General features: G+C 38.1%; 1 protein-coding gene across 2 annotated transcripts in view; it reads right to left on the minus strand.

The window, feature by feature from the left end:
• LOC150085518 (uncharacterized) overlaps positions 1-14,356 on the minus strand; it is a 384,896-nt gene that overhangs the window by 68,518 nt on the left and 302,022 nt on the right. The gene's annotated exons all lie outside the window — the stretch shown is intronic.

Consider the following 14,356-nt stretch of genomic DNA (forward strand, 5'->3'; position numbering starts at 1 on the left):
ACACACACACACACACACACACACACACATATATACAGACACACGAGGGTAATTAAAAAAATAAGTTACACTTGACCATTGTAGCCTAAGAGACATTTATTGAGGTATGTAACATTACGCAATAGAAAGCACATACTTTGCACTACTGTTCCACATAGTCACCGAGTTGGTGTAAACGATTCTCAGAACGTGTGACTAAACGTTCAATTCCCTGATGATAGATATCCACTCTTTGGTCATTCAGCTACCATCAAACTGCTGTTTCCACCTGCTCATCATTTGCAAATCATTGTTACCCTAGATGTTCTTTCAGCTTGCTGAAGATGTGATAGTCACAAGGTGAAAGATCGGGACTGCACGTCGGATGTTGCCATACCTCCCATCCAAAACTTTGGAGCAAGTGTCGTGTTGTGCATGCATTGCATGGGGTGGTATTGTCCTGAATGAGAACAACACCTTTGCTTAACTTTCCTCTTTGCCTCTTGTTTTTCATGGCTGTTCACAAAGACCGTAATGTTTGGCAGTATGAGGCAGCATTAATTGTTGTGCCTTTTGCCATAAATTCTGTGTAAACAACTCCTTCACAGTCGAAAAACACAGTGGCCATGACCTTTCCTGCTGATGGTGCAACTTTGAATTTCTTCTGCACAGGCAACGTTGTGTGTCTCCATTCCATAGACACTCTCTTCATTTCTGGGGTGAAATTGTGCGTACCCTCGTTTCATTGCCAGTGATGATGTGGCGTAAGAAGTCATGGCCTTCCATAGAATAGCATTGAAGGAAGGCTAAAAGGCTCCTTCGAACTTGGAGTAACATTCTAGCTGACATGCCATTATGAACGCTTGCTCCTACACAACTGTTACCGCTGCATCAACGAAACTCACCTACCAGAAGGCGAATGATATGAACTCCATTCCACGCAGGTGCCATATTTGTTGCGCAATTATACAACGAGATGGCAGCAGATGTAACTTATTTTTTGAATGCTTCTCGTATACATAAAATTTTTATATACAAAAAATACAGTAAAATATTATTACAATCTCTATCATTAACCTTTTTATAAGTGTGTGTGTGTGTGTGTGTGTGTGTGTGTGTGTGTGTGTGTGTGTGTGTGTGTGTGTCCAAATGATTATAAACATATATATATATTGTAAGGTTCTCATCAACAAATTACAACTGTATGTTTCAAACTCTACAGAGACAAGCTGAAATTGAAGAAATTCTGTGGAATTCTGATCAAGAATATGATGAAACTTAATCAAATAATACACAGAGGATGTTAAAACACAATAGGGTCTATCACACTTGTGATGGCTGTACAAGGGCAGTTGTGTCGCATCTCCTCTTGCAAATAATGACAAAAGAAATAACATTCAAAAGAATTATTTTTAAAAAAAATTTCAGTGGAAAGCAGCAATTTCACGAAATAGAAATTTAAGGAAGACATGTGCAATAATAAATTTGTTATCAAGAAAAAAAAAAAAAAAAAAAAAGGATAAATGAAATGGCAGTGTATTTTTCAGCATTTAACTTTGCAATTTTGTCCAGTTGTTATCAAAGATCAGTTAACTGATATGATCAATAACAACAGCAGATACAAATAATTTTAATCCTATAATTTCCAACATTCTACGTTGTTTATAGGAAAGAATGGCACATCAAGTAATAATTTAAATGATATCCAGTATCAACCTTAAATGTGAGGGTTGTTAGTTTCAATGTCCCATGAATTGCCATGTTCTCGCCAGTCCAATGGGAATGACAATGACCTTGTAGTACAGAATGTTATGCAAATATAGACATGAAATGACCCTTCAACTGGTGCAGCAAAATCCAGAATATGCACTGGTGCATGGTGGAAACATGAAATTTACATATTACAGTGTGTTTCAAACTATATACACTGAATGAAAAGCACATCTGTAAAATAATGTGAAAGCATGTTATCGAAAAATGATTTGTGACATAGTATTACTGTATATAGAATACAGCTAAAATGCTACATTCATACACAATTATGAACTTATTATTATTAGATACCATAATTATGTATGTTGTGAACTGCTTTATACTGGAAGTGTGATGCATAAAAAAGGATAAAAATGTGTACAGAATTTGGAACATGTTCATGAAGAAGAGGTTCTGGCCTTCTTCCTGTCACATCCAACTAGCACCGTTTGAGAAGCTTCTTCTGCATAAAGGATCAAGAACATACATATTTGGAGGATCCTTCGAAAGAACAAACTACATCCCTATCATTTGTTTTTAGAAGATTTGCATGAAGGCAATGACACAAAACACTTAGAGTTTTGTAATTTTCTGTTAACCAAGGTGGAAGAAAGTCCCAGTTTGCTCAGCAATTGTTTGTGGACTGACAAAGCCACCTTCACTCGAGATGGCTTCACCAACAGGCTCAATTCTTCCTACTGGTCTCCTATCCATCAAAGCCCAAACTGTTGCAGAAATACTTGCCATCGGGTGAGATGGTCTGTCAGATTGTGGTGCAGAATATGGGCAGGGGAAGATGAAGTTTCAGCCCAATTTTTCATGATGGCACACTGATTTGGGGAAAATATTATGAATTACTTTGAATTAACATATCTGATTGGTGAAAAAGTTCCATAAATTTCAAAGCCCAACAACAATTTTGGCTCCAGCATGATAATGTCCCACCACATAAAACTGTAGCACTCCAACAGTGAATACAATGCATATTTAAAGATCAGTGCATGGAATATGGGGGTGATTTTTCTCGAACACCACATTCACCTAATCTCCCCAATTATTTTGAGGTTTTCTTAAAGCAAAAGTGTACAAATCATCTATTGACAATTCAGACAATCTCAAAAGAAGGATACATAATGCACGAACTGAAGTTAACAGCATTATTCTAAAGAACGTTTGTTTGTTTGTTCTAATTTATAGGTTGCATTAATGGGGCACAGGGAGGGCACACTGAGTTTGTGAATAATATTTAAAGTATAATATAAAGAATAATATTTATTCTTTATATTATTATTTATTCTTATAATATAAGAATAATAATAAATATAAAGAATAATATTTAAAGCCATGCTGGCTGTCTTTCAAAACTATGCTGCCCACAGTCTCCCTCTCCTATAAACAATGTAGAATATAGTATATTTGGGTGGTCTTTGTCTGCAGTTTTGTTATAAGATTAAATTTATTTGAATCTGCCATTGCTGCTATCAGTTACATTGTTACCTTTCATTTGTGGAAATAATAGCAGCAGCTATACACCATTATTGAATATTACTGATAACTGATCTTTGATAACAAAAAGCCAAAATCAACGTTAACCACCGAAATATCCATTCTTGTTTAATTTATCATTTTTTAAAATTTCCTGATAATGAATTTAGCATTTTTTTAGCATTAGCATTAGTAGAGGCATTTGATGCAAGAAAGCAAGCTTATGCAGCATCAGCCAAAAAAAAAAAAAAAAAAATACCACTTCCACTTCACCCCTCTGTTCATTCAAAATACCTATCCAGGTGACTTAAACTTATTTAGGCTATCAACTTCCACGACAAGGGATGGAAGTCTGTTCCACCAACCAACCAACCGCTGGCTAAAGGCAAATTTCTGCACGTCTATCCTACATCTGTCTTTCCTCAATTTGAATTTATGCACTCTCAGGTGATTATTCTGAGCGAGAGGAAGAATCCCATCAGCATTGAGCATGCTCAAACCATTCAAGGCTTTATACACCTCTATCAGATCACCTCGCTGGTGCCTAGTCTCCAGACACTGTAATTTGCAAAACTTAAGCCTTTCTTCGTAAGAGCACCCCTTTGTTCCATTCACTAATCTTGTTGCCCTTCTCTGTACTCGTTCCAGCAGCTCTACATCCTTCTTGAAATGAGGCCTCCAGACCTGTATGCAGTACTCTAGGTGTGGCCTGACCATTGCCTTATACAAGGGAATAATCACCTCCTTATCCCTGCTAGAAAAATTCCTATATATCATTGACAATACACCATGACCTACTCTTGCAGCCCGTCTGCACTGCTCAGAGAACTTCATATCTGCCTGCACAACCACCCCCAGGTCCCTTTCATTCTCTACCACTGTCAGTGTAGTACCACAGAGTTGATACGTTGCTCTGGGGTTGCTGTTTCCCATGTGTAGTACTTTATATTTGTCAATGTTAAACTTCATTTGCCACTTCTCAGCCCATCTGCTCAACCTTTCCAGATCCTGTTGCAGCAGCATAGTGTCAGTAGTGTCCTTGACAACCCTGCCTACCTTTGTATCGTCTGCAAACTTCGACATTAAGCTTGATATACCATCATCAATATCATTTATGAATACAGAAAACAATAATGGACCCAATACTGAGCCCTGAGGGACTCCACTAATAACATTAGTCCACGACGAGCAGTGTCCATTGATTACTACTCTCTGATTTCTCCCCCTCAGCCACCCCTTTATCCACAGCAGCAATTTGCCTCCAATGTCACACTGCTCCAATTTGTGCAGCAGTCTTCCATGTTCAACAGTATCAAAAGCCTTTCTAAGATCCAAGTATATAATATCAAAGTTATTCCCTGCATCCAGTTCCTTTGTGACTACATCATAATATCCAATCAAATTGGCCAGGCAAGACTTCCCCTTAACAAAACCATGCTGTGTCCGAGCTATAACTGAAGTCTTGTCTAAATGATCCTGCAGTGCTTCTTTAACTAGTGCCTCCATTAATTTTCCTGGAACAGAAGCTAAACTCACAGGTCTATAATTGTGTCAGCCTTTGATCCTCCTTTGTGAATTGGGGTCACATTTGCACATCTCCAGTCTGTGGGTACCTCCCCTGACTCCAAGGAAGCTCTCATTATTATGGTTAAGGGTTTGCTTGCTTCCTTTGCTGCCTCCTTTAATATAACTGGATAGATCCCATCCACCCCGGGTGCCTTTCTTGTGTTTATCTTCAACAATTTCTCCTCCACTTTACTCTCAGTTATTACAAGATTCTCTAGCTTACTGCTAGAGTTGAATACACCTCTGGCTTTCCCCTCGCTAAATAACTCCTCATCTGTGAATGTTGATGCAAAATATTCATTTAGATTGTTAGCTACCTGAGCAGGATCATCAACAGTTGACCCATCGATATCAAGTGGACCAATCTGATTCATCCCCTTCCTTCTAGAGTTTACATAAGTAAAGAACTCTTTGCCGTTTTTCTTTGCATCCCTTGCCAAAGATTTCTCATAATCTGCCTTCGCCTGCCTAACCTCCTTTGTAACTTGGTTACAGATCAACTTGTATCTCTCATAGGCTTCTGTGTCATGTGTTAATTTCTATGTATCCCATGCATGTTTCTTCTCTGCCATATGCCTCATCAGTTCATCTGACATCCATTTAGGCCTAAACCTTGAACAATATTTCTTAGTTGGTATGTAAAGCCTGGTAGCCTCCAAGATAAGTTCTTTGAATGCTTCCCATTTTGCATTTGCTGTTAGTAACATCATCAGTTGGTCCCACTGTATAGAATTTAAATACTGTCTCAGTCCATCGTAGTCGCCTTTACGAAAGCAATAACCCTTCCCTTTACCCCTAATGGTAGTTACCTCTTTGAGTAAATCCCACTTCAGCACACTGTGATCACTACCACCTAGTGGTTCATTTATCTGCAGATTCTTAATGCATGAAGAATCACTGCTGATAATCAAATCAAGAGTATTCCTCCCTCTAGTTGCCTCCCGAACATGCTGATGTAGAAAACAATCATCCAATAAATCCACAAAAGCCTTGCTAGTGTGTGAGAGTGACCAGCCCCCAAATTCCAGTCAATATCTGGGAAATTAAAATCTTCCATTATAAGACTCTCTGATTTACTGGCCCACTCTATTTCCCTGTACAGTTTCTTATTATACTCATCAGAGTCATTACGCCTATAGCACACTCCTACTCTCAATTTTGATCTCCCAATGCTTGTGTCACACCAAACTGACTCGACACTGCACTGTCCAGTGATGTCCACTGGCTTCACTTCCTTGGATTTTATGTATTTCTTAACTAATAGCATAACCCCTCCTCCCCTCCTATCCAGTCTATCCTTTCTGTAGACGTTGTACTCCCCAAATTCCAGTTCTGCATTCCTTATATCTGTGTGATACCACGTCTCTGATATCCCAACAATATCTGCCTTTGATGTTTTGAGCAATACCTCAAATTCATCAAATTTATTTACTAAACTCCTAGCATTGGTGTACACGCAAGTATACATGCACCTATTTCTATTCTCAGCTACCCGAACTCAACTCATGTGTTTACTTGTACCGCAATGACTCCCAGCAGCAAGCAGTGCAAGAATCTCTTTCACCTCTGCCAGTGGCTACTGTTAATATATTCGTCTTTGTCTTCCCCCAAGCTAGCAGTTTTCCGACCCACCTAACACTGCCTCGATAGCATCAGCAAATATTCTTGCACCCTTTCTATTTAAGTGTATCCCATCCCTGTAGAAACAATCTCTCCTGTTAACAAGGACAGTCCAGGCTGAAAAAAATTCTACCCCTTGAGCCTTGCACAATCTTTCCAGGGCCGAATTGATCGACAAGGCTCTCATCATATACTCCCTCCTATCGTGTCTGGGTAGAATTGCAGACGCTTTCAAATTCAACCCTATTTCACGGCTTTTTTCAACAGTGACCTATACTCGTTAAGCAATTCTGCCGGTCTCCTACTCTTGATATCATTAGTGCCAACGTGTACAACTATATCACCTTTTGTGCCCTTAAAAGATGATATCTGCTCTACAACGTCATCAACCTTTGTCCCTGGCAGACATACCCTGGTCCTGTTCCACCTATCCTTTTTTACAAAGCATGTTCCCCATTTCCCTGACAATAGAGTCACCAACAACAACTAGTTCCTTTGGGACCAGCGTATTCTGCCTTGGGGGTTGCCGCTGTGTTGCGTGATGACCACGTGCAAGCTCTGGCGTTGATGTGGGCAGCTGAGAGCTTGATGGGCCCCTCAATTTAGTTCCTTCGAGGGCATCCACCCTGTCCTTCAAGCTCTCATATAGGCCCATAAGAACGCTGAGTTTTTGCCTGATTTTGATACACTCCTTGCATCGCACACACACACAAAGATATCCCCCATGGCAATATCATGTCCCGTACCTGAATGCTCCACAAACATCATGCAAGCTGTGCATTTTAGAAGGCTGTGATTCAGAAGGCAACTGCCCCCCTCAGTTCTCCTCTGAGCCACAGCACTTCCATTAGCTTGAGCCTTTTGTTTTGCTGCTCTGGTCTGAGTCATGATTTCTTTTAATTTAAATAAAATTTCAATTTCAGTTTGTAACTCTAACTTATCTCCCAACACAGTTATAACGGGATATATATTTTTTAGTGTCAAGTATTAATTATCTCCGAGTTCCCTTTATATAACTTCCGTATCAGTTATGTATTAATTAATTATGTTATGTTTGTAATCTAAGTCAGTATATGTATTTAGTTAAAAGTACAATTTAAATGCCAACGAAGTTCAACAAGTTTAATAGATTTTACTGATCACTGAAAATATTAAACCTATACTATACTAACTCTATCTAGGTTCGATATATAACGATCGTATGACAAAGACAAAGGCGGGAATTTATTATTGCACATTTGTTTTCTTCCTTAAACTTCCATTTCATGAAATTGTTGCTTTACACCATAGAATATTTTTTTAAAAGATATTTATTTTGTCATTTATTTGCAGAGGAATCGATTGGACCACTTAACATAGATAGGTTGACTACTGATGATCATGCTCAAGTAGCTGATTACCTGAAAGAGTATTTTGCATCTACATTCACACATGAGGAGTTATTCAATGAGGGGAATGCCAAAGTTTATCAAACTCTAACAGGGAGCTAAGTGATTTTGCAATAACTGAGAGCAAAGTGGAGGAAAAATTGTTGAAGTTAAACATAAGGAAGGCACCCAAGGTGGGCAGGATCTATCCAGTTATATTATGGAGGCAGCAAAGGAAGTAAGCAAACCCTTAGCCATAATTATGAGAGCTTCCTTGGACTCAGGGGAGGTCCCCATGGACTGGAGATGTGCAAATGTTTCAACAATTCACAAAGGGGAGTTCAAAAGATGACACAAGTAACCATAGACCTGTTAGTTTAACTTGTGTTCCAGAGAAAATAATAGAATCACTGGTTAAAGAAGCATTGCAGGATCATCAAGACAAGAATACAGTAATAGTAAGACACAGCATGGGTCTGTTAAGGGGAGGTCTTGTCTGACCAATTTGATTGGATACTATGATGTGGTCACAAAGGAACTGAATGTCAAAAATAATTTTGATATCACATACTTGGATTTCAGGAAAGCTTTTGATACTGTTGCACATGGAAGACTGCTGTACAAATTGGAGAGGTATGGCATAACTGGTAAGTTGCTACATTGGAGGATAAAGGGATGGTTGAGTGAGAGATGACAGAGAGTGGTAGTCAATGGACACTGATCTTCATGGACAAATGTTATTAATGGAGTTCCCAAGGGTTTGGTGCTGGGCCCATTGTTGTTTTGTGTATTCATCAATGATATTGATAAAGGTATATCAGGATTAATGTCCAAGTTTACAGATGATACAAAGGTTGGCAGGGTTGTTAACGACAGTAAAGACAATATGTTACTCCAACTGGATCTAGACAAGTTAGGCAAATGGGCTGAGGAGTGGCAACTGAAGTTTGACAAATGTAAAGTACTGCATATTGGGTAGCAATAACCCAAGAGAAATATACCAATTGTGTAGTACTACACTCATGGAAGTTTTTTTTTTTTTTTTGGTAGTTGTTGGCACATTAGCTTCTGTGGCCATAATGCACTTCCCAAGGTTTTTGCAGTACTTTGATCCAAGTCCAAGGCGGGATTCGAACCCACGACCTTTGGGTTGCCAGGCAGGCACTTTACCCACCCGGCCACATGGAAGTGGAAAGTGAAAAAGAGGAGGGGGGGGGGTAATTGTGCAGTCAAATATGAAGTTTGCTGAATAGTGCAGATAGACTGCCAGGGCAGGTCATGGAGTCTTGTCAATGATATATAGGAATTTTGCAAGCAGGGACAGGGTGGTGATTATCCCATTGTACAAGGCAATGATCAGGCCACACCTAGAGTCCTGTGTACAGGTCTGGAGGTCTCATTTCAGGAAGGATGTAGAGTTGCTAGAACGAGTACAAAAAAGGGCAACAAGATTGGTGAGGGGAACAAAGGGGTTCTCTTACCAAGAAAGGCTTAAGTTCTGCAAATTGCAGCACCTGGAGAATAGGCACCTGCGAGGTGATCTGATTGAGGTGTATAATGCCTTGAATGGGTTGAGCAAGCTGAATGCTGATGGGATTCTTCCTCTTGCTCAGATTAGGAACCTGGGGGCGGGGCATAGATTCAAATTGAGGAAAGACAGTTGTAGAACAGATGTGCAGAAATTTGCCTTTAGCCAGCAGGTGGTTGAATTGTGGAACAGACTTCCATCTTTTGTTGTGGAAGTTAACAGCCTAAATAAATTTAAAGCTGAGCTGGACAGCCTTTTGGAATGAATGGAGGGGTGAAATAGGAGGTTTTTTTTTTTTATTTTGCTGATGCTGCATAAGTTTGCTTTCTTGAATTGTATGTTTCTACTAATGCTAATGCATTACAGCCCTAGTTGTTGCTGCTGCTGCTGCTGCTGCATCATTAAAACCTAAACAAACAAGGAGAGGGAATGTAACACATAATTGCCCTTGTACAGCTAGCTGTTCAACACAGCTACACATCCTATCAAAAAGCAAAAATCATATAGAATCATTGTGTTTGTTTGCTTTTTCTTCAAAAAAAAGTTCAAAAGTTTAACTACATAAGTAGTGTAAATGCATTGTTTTACTTTATCTCATATTGTGGCTATTTAACTTATAGGTAAACTATGGTGTATTTACACCAATATTATATAGTTAATTTCAACCCATAACATAGGGCGCCTCCGTAGCCAGGTGGGAAGGAGCAGCAGTGCGTAGCACACGCTTCTTGATTAGACCAGGGTTCGAGCCCGTCACCACCAAATACGGAGGATGCAGAAAGGTCAGGGAATGACAACAGCATATCCCGGAGCAATATGGCCTTAGTTGCTAATGCTCCTAAAAACCAATTAACAAAACAAACAAAAAAAAAACATAACATATTATGATTTGCACATTTAGTCATCAAAATATTATTATTACCTACACCATTGGGCATCTCTCATATTGTGGAATTAACTTCGCACCGTGATGGCATGTTTGTATTACCTGGGTACCTACCCACCCACCGATGATTGAGCCAACAAGCTCCAAATGCAGCACTGCGTCGTCTGGGTGGTGGTGCCCACTGAGAATAAATAACAGTAGTCTCCTCTATTAGAGAAGCGTTGTTTATACGAAGTAGTGTCTGGTTTCTCATTGTGAAGGTAGCCACAATATGAGATAAGATCAAATGATGCCGTTACACTACTTATGTAGTTAAATTTATGGGTAAACTATGGTGTATTTACACCAATATTATATAATTAATTTCAACCCATAACATATTATGCCTTGTGCATTTAGTCTTCATAAATATGGACGATATTACTGCAAACAAAAAATAAATAATAGCAAGTTTATAGTTTTTCAAAAATTTTTAATATTTTTACAATTTTTCCCTTTTCTTTCCCCCCTCTTTATTTCTTTATTTTATTTAAACAAAATTTTGATATTGATTTTTTGCAATAATCATGCTCTAATCTCTGCTGTACACCAATGGAAACAGTGAAAGGAGTGAAGGTGAAGTTGGGTTTCTGGTCCATAAAGATTTAAAAAACAACATTTTGGAATTCAAAAGTATATCACCAAGGGTGTCAAGACTAATACTCAAGATTTCTAAGTGGTACAAGCTAAAGGTTATATTGATTTATGCACCAACATCTAGCCATGATGATGAAGAGGTTGAAGAAATGTACACCGAACTTGAGAGTCTTCTAGATGAGCAGAAAACCCACTATACTATTATTAAGGGGGACTTCAATGCTAAGGTTGGAAAAAGACAAAACAGCGCAGAAAGGGATAACTATAGGAAATTTTGGAATTGGTGAAAGAAATGAAAGAGGTGAAAGACTTGTGGAATTTGCAGAATCTCAAGGATTGTCAGTAATGAACACTTTTTTCAAGAAAAGGGTGAACAGAAAGTGGACATGGAAGAGTCCAAATGGATTAACAACTAATAAAATCAAGTTAATCCTCACTAACACAAGATATATCGTGAATGATGTTACCATCCTGAATAAGGTAAATGTTGGAAGTGATCAGAATGGTAAGATGTACACTTGATATAGATGTAGGAAAGGAAAAAACTGACTCGAGTAAATAATACAAATGTCTTTGAGATAACAGAAGAGGAGAAAAAAGCAGTATATACTGGAACTTAAGTACAAGTCTGAGCTTCTGCAGACTGCTCAAGACCAAGATATCGACGAGGAATATTACAACTTTCTGACAGTGATAAAGCCCAAGAAACCTATAGGGAAAAAGAAATCCAAAGAAGAAAAAATTAGTCAAGAAACACTAGTTATGATGAACCGAAGGCAACAAATGAAGAGCAAGATAAACACTGACAAGGAGAAAATTGAGTATACTGAGTTATGCAAAGACATTAGAAAGACACTCAGAGAGGACATAAGAAGATTTAACACAAGAAAAGTAGAACAAGCATTAAGGGAAAACAAAGGACTTAAATCAGCATCCATGAGCAGTAATACAGAAAGACAAATGATACTGAAACTAAAGAATAGCGATGATGTACTTATAAACAGCAGAGAAGGCATAATTCAAATAGAGAATTCTACAAGGAGCGAGGGAATGATGCCAGCAGTGGGGAAGATGGATTGCAAATTATCAACACATACGACATACCTGATATTCTTCCTGAAGAGGTAGAACATGCATTGAAGAAAATGAAGAATCAGAAAGCCCCAGGGGAAGATGAAGTTACTATAGAGTTGTTAAAATTGGGAGGAAGAGACATAACACAAAAACTGACAAGGCTCTTCACAAAGTGCATTAGAAAAGGTGTGATGCCTAAGGAGTGGAATAATGCAATCATTGTTTTGCTGCCTAAGAAAGGAGATAAATCAGACATTGGAAATTATAGACCAATTAGCTTGTTATCCCACATCTACAAGTTGTTCACAAGGGTCATTACTAACAGATTAGAAAGAATACTTGACGAGAATCAACCGAAAGAACAAGCTGGCTTTAGGACAGGATTCTCAACTATGGATAACCTTCACCTAATATCACAGCTAATGGAGAAAGCAAATGAATATAAAACACCATTATGCCTGGAATTTGTGGATTATGAAAAAGCATTTGTCTCCATACAGCACAAGGCAATGTTTTGGGCACTGGAAAGACAAGGCATAGATACCTCATATATTATGATTTTGAAGAAAATATATGAGAATGTGCTATCCCATTTATTAGACTAGACAAAGACAGCAGGAAATTTAAAATCGAGAAAGTAGTTAGACAAGGAGACGCAATATCTCTGAAGCTGTTTACTGCTGCCTTTGAGGAAGTTTTCAGAAGATTAGACTGGTTGCAGAAAGGAGTCAATGTGAATGGAGAGTACCTAAACCATTTACGATTTGCAGATGACATTGTGGTCATAAGCAACGATCCCAAAGAATTAGAGCAAAATCTTAATCTTAATCAGTAAGGATTTTGGACTGAAGATGAATATGGCTAAAACAAAAGTAATGATGAACAAGTATGCCACAGAAAGGGACATAATGATTGAAGGAGCAGTAATTGAAAAGGCAGAGTCATATACTTATCTGGGACAAGTTATTAGCTGTAATAATGATAAATGGCTGGAAGTCAAGAGAAGGATAAATTTTGGATGGACAGCATTCAGGAAATATAGTCACGTACTGAAAAGCAATATCCCAGTTTGTCTGAAACGTAAAATAATGAACCAATGTATACTCCCCACCATGACTTATGGAAGTGAAACTTGGGCACTCACAAAAAGAATGGAAGAGAAGCTGAGAACTACACAGTGAAGAATGGAACAAATTATATTGGGAATCAGACCATTAGATAAGAAGAGAAACACATGGATTAGGCAGCAAACTGAAGTAAAGGACATTCTTATCAAAAATAATGAATAAAATTGTCTTGGGCAGGACACATAGTTCGAAGACATGATGACAGATGGACTAAGAAAATAACAGAATGGTAGCCAAGAGGAGCTAGAAGAAAACCTGGAAGACAACGGCAGAGATGGATAGATGAAATTCATGAGTTTGTGGGTAGTAAATGGATGGCCATTGCACAAAACAGAAGGAACTGGAAAGTTGCTGGAGAGGCCTTCATCCTGCAGTGGATTGAAAATGGCTGATGATGATGATGAATGTTTGGCTAGAAAGTCAAAGTAAGAAAAAAAATTAATATTTAAAAATGTTTATGTTTTTCAATTTGTACAAATTTAAAAATTCACCAAAAATGCTCACTCCAAGTCATGCATTTGATCTAGAAATCCAATCATGAATGGAATAAAAAAAAGTTTAGGTTTAATTAGACTTTCATCCCAGGGATCAATGCAAATTAATTTACAAGACAAAAATCTTTAAACAAACCCGCTAACATCAAAAGATGTTATATTTTAAATTAGTAAATCAGAACTAAAAGGCCATCTGATTTAGGTATCTCATCCCCAAATAAAAAAGGGGGGAAAAAACTATCTCGATTTTTTAAAACCACCACTTCGTCATGTGTCAGCATTCAGTGCCTCATCAATAAGTGGGCAAAAAAGATCCACCTCATTTGAACTTAACTGATTTTGCCACTGTAAAAAATTACTGTATAGGCAGACTTTGCCCTAAATTTACCTCAGTTTTTCAACTGCCATATCATCTTGCATCTCACATATTCTGGATATATCTCATCGGCATTTTGTTTGGGTCTTTATGGTGCCTATTTCTCCACTGATGAGACGGAAAATATGTTTGAAACCACAGTATGGGTAATAGCATCCACTTTTAAACAAACAATAATAGGATTATTTTTATTTATCTGAAGTAGTGCAATACCAAAGCAATTTGTGGTGAAGGGCTTCCATAATACGAGATTGGTGCATTTAGTAGAAAATCCTGTTTTCTCATTGCTACATATAAAATGAGGTTTTATTTCATGTGTTCAATAACATTGTATCTTTTTATTAGCCAGATAACTTCATTATTAATTAGGTAACCACCATTTTGGGAGATGACAGTTGTTTGTTATTTTGGAGCATTAGCAACTAAGGCCATATTGCTCCGGGGATATGCGGTGGTCATTCCCTGA

Source organism: Mastigoproctus giganteus, chromosome 5 (genome assembly GCF_048544385.1).
Source record: "Mastigoproctus giganteus isolate SK-2022 chromosome 5, ASM4854438v1, whole genome shotgun sequence".
NCBI classification, from domain to species: Eukaryota; Metazoa; Arthropoda; class Arachnida; order Uropygi; family Thelyphonidae; genus Mastigoproctus; species Mastigoproctus giganteus.